Below are 7,534 nucleotides of genomic sequence, written 5' to 3' on the forward strand. Positions count from 1 at the left end.
AACAATCACATATATTTCTGAGCTATTTACTTTGAAATATTCTGGTATCACAAACTGTTCCTTTTTTTATCTCAGTGTAGAAACTCAATTACTACTATCCATTGAAAAAAAACTATATATTCATTTTTTGAGTTACAATCTAAAACCTCTTTCATACAAGTAATTTATAGATTTGTGTAAGTATCTGCTATGGTTTGGACATTTGACTTTACAAGCCTCATGTTGAAATTTGATCCCTGGTGTTGGGAGTGGGGCCTAGTAGGAGGTGTTTGGGTTATCAGAGTGGATCCCTCATGAATAGATTCATATATTTTCTGGGAGGTGGAGTGTTGAGTGAATTTTAGCTCAGCTAGTTCCTGTGAGAGCTGGTTGTTTAAAAGAGTCTAGCACTTTTCTCCCCATCTCTCTGCTTTTCTCATGTGATCTCTGGACATGCTGGTTCCTCTTGGCCTTCCAGCATGAGTGAGAGCAGTCTGAAGCCCTCACTGGAAGCAGATGTTAGTGCCATTTTTCTTTTACAGTCTGCAGGACTGTGAATCAAATAAATATATTTTCTTTATAAATTACCCATCCTTAAGTGTTCATTTACAACAACACAAATGGACCAAGACAGTACCCCATACTTGCATTTTATAATTCCCACTTATAGCTATTTTTCTTGCTTCATCACATGGGAAAATTTTAATACTATATGGGTCTTAGAATTTGTAGATTAAAACTGTGAGGATATTCAGCTGAAATGCAAATAATTTTCATATTCATTAAGGCAATGTCAGTATAAATGGGCTTAAATATTACATTAAATGATTCCAGTGCCTTTTTGGGCATATTGGACATTTAGAAAACAAAAGACCAGACTCATTGTGTGAGCAACCATATTTCCCCAAATTCCAGGAAGTTAAAAAGAGAAAAAACAGTTTGTCCGGAGCTGTACTGCACTAATGTAAAGCAATATATTTAGCCAGATTCCTAATAAAGTAATGTGAATGATGTTATACTTAAACATTTTGTAGGGAAAAGAAAAATACAAATTGCTCTTTTAATACATAATGCTAGAATTCATCATAGGCAGGAAATCATTTTATAATTGGAAATAAATTTGTAAGTACTATTGAGTGTGAGCTTAATCTCTGATATACAGAGGATGATCAAAACACAAAAAGATAGCTAAATTCTCCATATAAGTAATCAATAAAAATGTACAGGAGTGAGGAGAGAAGAGAGTAAAGAGGTAGATAGAGAATCATGGAGAGAGTTCACAGTAAACCCATAGAAAGAACCTGCCACTTTGGAAAAAGTTAACCAGTAAAAAATTTCAAATGATGACAAAATCAAAGGGCATATTTAAAGAGCCTTTAATATAAGTCACATTTTAGATCCCAAGATCACAACTGTTAGCTATGTGACATCTGCTGTAACTGTGTGCTTTAGTTTTTTGTGTGAAGATATGTGTGTGAGATGGGACTGAAAAGTTTGAAGTTAATAATTCCTGGCATCCTCACAGAATGGTGTTTGAAATTTCCCAACTAAATTTGTGAAGGGAGGGACCACCTTTGTATGAGAACTCCAATCGATTTTTACCAGCATAAAATAGAATTCCTTCATTCTCAACTTTAAAAATGGGATTCACATAAAATTTAGGAAAATTTTAATGCTTCAGGGCATGTTTGAAACAGTCTTTAAATTTTACATATTTTAATTCATATTATTTCTCAATATTGAATTTAACATTCTTAATCAATTTGGTATCCCAAATATTAAAAAATCCGCCATATTTTCTATGTGCATTAGAAATAATTTGAAAATTTGCAAGGAGATTTTAATAAGGTATATTACATGATAATAAACAATAAATTTAGGGATGTATTCACAGTAACGCTCTAATTGTCTAAGTACCCTCAAATTCACCCTGAAACAAAAAGAAACTACAGGATGTATCTGAGTAACCAAAAGAGATTTTATGAAGCCCATGCCTTGAAATCTCATGTCCTTTCCTCATTGAAGGGCCCTCAAGACACTTCTCAAGGACTATTAACTTTAATTATGTACACATCTAATAAACTTGATTATTGGCATTACCTTCCCAGAGCAGACATAAGCATTTTAAAGGAAACTGTAAAGAGCAGGCTCAAGAGCTTGGAAACCATAGCTGGCTGGATCCATTTAGTGTAAAGCACTGTATCTCCTCCATTCACCTGCACCTCTGCTTCAAAGTCTCATAGGGCAGAACTACTTTCTTAAAATGTAACAAATTCAGCTGGGCATGGTGACTCATGCCTGTAATCCCAGCACTTTGGGAAGCCGAGGCAGGTGGGTCATCTGAGGTCAGGAGTTTGAGACCAGCATGGCCAACAGGGTGAAACCCTGCTGCTACAAAAAAGACAAAAATTAGCTGGTCATGGTGGCCAGCACCTGTAATCCCAGCTGGTTGGGAGACTGAGGCAGGAGAATCGCTTGAGCCCAGGAGGTGGAGGTTGCAGTGAGCCAATATGGCGCCATTGCATTCAAGCCTAGGCAACAAGGCAAGGCTCCATCTCAAAATAAATAAATACAAATTTTTAAAAAGTAACAAATTCAATTATTTAAATCCTCTGTGGAGAGTGCAACCAATAAAATGTAAGGAAATAATGGCTGTGACACTGTAATTTTCCATGTTACTTCTCCAAATAGATTTATGCAATTTATTCTTCTAGTCCCAGCTACTTAATGGAATTTAAGTTCTTAAGAGATGAAAGAATGGTTGGTTCTGAATTAAAAATAAAAGTTCTATACTTTTTCTTTTTTTTTTTTTTTAAGAGATGGGTCTTTGTCTGTTGTCCAGGCTGGAGTGCAGTGACATGATTATAACGATTATAGCTCACTGCAGCCTGGAACTCCTGGGCTCAAGAGATCCTCCCGTTCAGCTGCTTGATTTAGTTTATACATAGATGTTAGGTTGAGAAAGAAGAAAAGTGGGTTTACAGTAGAGAACTTTTGGTTAAGTATTTGTTATTTTTTGACTTCTTGCTTAATGTAACAATGAATTTTTCCCATGTTCATAGGTTATAATTAGACTTAACTGGTTTTTCCATCATTTTCTGAATGTTATAATAAAACAAATCTATCTGGAAACATGTTGAAACTATTTTACTTTGAATACATGATAGAAACTCTATATCTTTTTCATATTATTTTTTATATCTATCTTACTTTTCCTGAAATCCAGTCCAATGGATGGCAATTTCCACTTGAATCTCCAACGTCATAGTAATCTTAACATTTCCAAATTTTAACTGACCAATCTGTCCAACTCACCCCCTTCTTCCAGTGACTCCTGATATTTTCCCAATCTCTGTCAACATTTTCCAGTTTATCTAAAATTTTGGAGCCACTGTCACTCATCCCAGGCTTCCTCGGTGTCTTCCCCTATATCTAATCTGTTATTGTAGTCTTTAGTAATTTTTTAGGAAAACTTAAACAATTGTTTTTGTCCCACTGCCTTCATTGTAGTTTTGGCTGCTCACAATTGGAAGATTTTTATTGAATCAACCCCATACTGGCTCACTCAGACTGCAACTAGGAATCTCTCCTGGCCTCTGCTGCCATTTTATTTTGTAAGCACTTCTTAAATAAAGTGAGATCTCCTCAAAAGCTTCCAATGTTCTAAGTCACCTATGTGGCCTTTTGTGTTCTCCATAGTCGAGTCATACCTTAACATAGGATCTTGTTTTACCTCTCTCTTATAAAATGTGAAAACTCACTGCAGCTTTTTCAGTTTTACACAGGTTCCTTCTGTCCTCTGAGCTGCCATTCTCCTTGAACTGTATCTGTTGGAACCACAGTTCTCCTTGAATTGTATCTGTTGGAACAACAGTTCTAATACATTTTTTTCAAGGCTTGGCTCGCAACTAAAGCCTTCTACATCATTCTCTGGCCATTGTACCAGATTACTCATCCTTTCCTACTTTGAACTTCCGTAGAACCACCTGCTTTATCACATACGTCACATTTTCTTTGAAAGGCCTTATTTTTATAGTTCAGGATAGAATACAGACTTCTTGAGGCAGGGACATGCCTTATATGAATATGACGATAATACCAACCATGTAACACTTATTGAGCTCTTATTATATTTGTTCTAAGAATATATATTATCTATTTCTGTCTTACAAAACTCAGTAAGATGTTATAATTATTATCATTTCATAGATGAAGAGATGAGACACAAAGAGGTCTAGTAGTGTTTACAAGGTATTACAAACATTGAGTGGCAGAAGCTACATTTAAATACAAGGTAGTTGACTTCTTTGCTTCTGCTCTGAACTATGACCTTAGTTTACGTTCTTATCTCCCATGTGCACAACACAGATCTCAACAAAAAAGACATATTCCTCAAAATATTTTTATAAAATGAATCAAAATCCAGAAAAAATCAATAGTCAGTATTCTTTACATGTCTTTTATATTATTTAAACTGCCTCTCACGATGAAACACCTTAAAATATCTGGGATTTGCCACTAACTTTGCTTCTTCACATCCTTACTTTTCATTCAGCTACATGAATCATTTCTCAATAGCCCAGACAATTTCCTTACTGCACATTTAATGAAACCAGTAAAGCTAAAACATTCTGAGTGCCCAGCAGTGACAGTGTCAGCAAGCAATTAATCTCCAACAGTTTACCTACCATGTTATGACCACTAGAGCTCAGTTCAGCTTCTCACATGACTCTACTTCCTATTTATCTCCTGGAAAAGAAAGTCTGTCAGCCAAAAGCAAAGCATCAAGAAAATAGTAAGAAAAACTGATGGAGATAGAAACAAGGTTTTCATCCATAAAAAAAGGATGCGCATATTTTCCATAGAGAAAAACAATTCCGATCTTGTAACTTTTTTGATTGGTTACTTTTTAGCTTGCCTCAATTTCACCCTCCACAAAATTGGTTTAACAGTATTTGTGCATTAGAGAAGGATATTGTAGGACTTAATTAAAGCTTATAAAACATAGAGAGAACCTTTCTGTAATTCCCTTGCCACTCACCTTTGTCATTTATCTTTCCTCAAGGGAGCCATATCTTTTATCTGTTGTAATATAGAAGAAAACCACAGAACATCAGGTGATGCCATTGTGGAAAAGGATTTTATGCAGCTGTAAATAAGTAGCAACATAAGGCAATACTTGGCAAGATAAAATTCCAGCATATATAAGCTGCAAAAATAAAGCACCAGACTTTATCACTGTGTCAGCTTCTACTCTTAGCCCACTAGAGTCTATTCTCAAGCGAACACTGTCAGAGCGATCCTTTAAAAATATAAGACAAATAGTCTCATTCTTCTCAAACTCCTCATAGTTTCTTATCTTTGCGAGAATAAAAGCCAAGGAATTTACAAGAAGTCACCTACAAGAATTTTCATTCTTTGGCCCTCTCTTTTTCCTCTAACCTCACATCCTATTCGCTCCCAAATCATACTGGCTTCCTTGCCAGGCATGTGCCTGTCTCATGGATTCTGTCTGGCTCATTTTCTAAATCTCAAATGCTCTTTAGCCAAATCTCCGCAAATCATGATTCATTTATTTTATCTCTCCTTCAGATTTTCACACAAATGGCACTTTGTTAGTGAGATCTTGTTTGAGCATCCTATTAACAATAGTACCCTGACCTTTGCCCTCTTTAATGTTCTTCCCTGCTAGAATTTTTCCATAATCTTTATCATCATATGACCGGCTATAGATTTAAATTGTTTGTTTATTGCCTGTTTCTCCTTACTAGTTTGTACGCTCCATGTACATAGGACTATTGAGTTGTTTTATTTATAGATTTATTCTCAGTACCTGGAAAACTGCTGTCACAAAGTTGTTTTACTGAGGTAAACATTTATTGAATAAATAAATGAGCTGAAAAAATTTCAAATCTGAAAATGAAAATGAGGCAGTATGAAACATAGTCAAGCAACAATTTTCTACAAGAGTAAAAATGTCCAGGTGTATTTACAGATAAAATTTTTCATTTTACATGTATTATTTGTTGCTATATTAAAAGTCATATGATTAGTTAGGCTATTAAATAATTTAATATTTATTCATAATATTTGGATATGTAACATTTTCTCCAAATTATGGGAAATAGCACAAAAAATGGTGGTTTCATATCCCATAAAGTGGCCAAAAAATAACATCTTAAAAGCTAGACTATCCTGCATTGAACAATTGCTTTTGTATCCCTATTCACCGGATATTTTAATTCATGCCTCAAAGAAACATGGTGCATGTGGGATATAGATAGAGAGAAGCTACATAGGCACAGAATAAAAATAGAAATATATAGACTTTTAAATATCATGGTGAAGGGAATAATTTTAGTTGAAATAAATCTTAATTTGATCTAACAGGTGTTCATGCCAATAAATGGAATGTAAATACATGTTGCATGATAATCAATTAGCAATGATAAGCTTAATTTTATTCTTTATTATTCAAAAGATAACTGGGAGATTCCTTTTAGGTCTAGGTACCACAATACAAAAATAAGCAGGGGGTAAAGGAAAAAGTGGCTAGCCTCTAGCAGAATTTCAAATCATGTCATAGGAAGTTGATTAAAAAAAAAAAAAAAGAAGAAGAAGAAGAAGCAGAGGAGGAGGAGGAGGAGGAAGGTGGTAAGTAGATGGAAACAAAACCCTATTAAATATATGTATATATTAAAAAGAAGATAAACTAAACTTTTTTTGCTTGCCCCCAGAGCAATACACAAGGACTAGACAAAGAATAATATCAATGCAAAGAAGAATTTGGTGAGAGAATTTTCCATTCACAAGTGGCGTGCCTGGGAGGTAATATAATTTGTACCAATATATTGGCTCACATAAAAAGTGACTAAGCACAAGATTAGAGAAATTTAAACAGGGATTCAAGTATTAGAACAATGGATAATAATTTTGCCTTGTCAGGTAATTATTTTAAAAATCTTTAAATACAACTCTACATCACATTATTAATAATTAGAGTTGAATCCAGAGACAGAACCCTTTGCCACATGCAGATTTCAGAGTTGCCATCTAAGAAAAAATTAACAATTTTAATATGAATTTTATTTATTTAGAAGGTTATAACATTTAGGAATATTTATCAAGTTTTACAAAACATACCCTTTAATTTCATTTCTGAAAATGTATCATAAATTATTGTATACTGCAGCAATGCTTCTAATAGTAAAATGCTGCAAACCATTTACACTTCTAAAAATAGTGGATTGGTTAAATAATTTATGTTATATTCAAATATTTTACCAACATATATACCTATTTGAATAATGTTATAGGAGAAAAATTAATGGTAAAGAAGCATGTACAGGGTATATATACATTGTAATAAAATTTCAAGGATATAAAACTTGTTTGGATAGTATAATTAATTACTATAAAAATTAGCTTATACATTAATTTATTGACTGAGTACTATAATGTCACCCATAACATGAGTCACATCTCATCACACACACACACACACACACATACACACACATACACACACACACATACTCTCACACACACACACACA

General features: G+C 34.0%; 1 pseudogene; it reads right to left on the reverse strand.

Annotated features, from left to right (window-relative positions):
* The window catches only part of LOC105519585, a 4,351-nt pseudogene extending 1,106 nt beyond the window's left edge, over nt 1–3,245 (reverse strand).
* Between the last annotated feature and the right edge of the window lie 4,289 nt (nt 3,246–7,534).

This window comes from Colobus angolensis, unplaced genomic scaffold, assembly GCF_000951035.1.
Source record: "Colobus angolensis palliatus isolate OR3802 unplaced genomic scaffold, Cang.pa_1.0 Scaffold353, whole genome shotgun sequence".
In the NCBI taxonomy this organism is placed as follows: Eukaryota; Metazoa; Chordata; class Mammalia; order Primates; family Cercopithecidae; genus Colobus; species Colobus angolensis.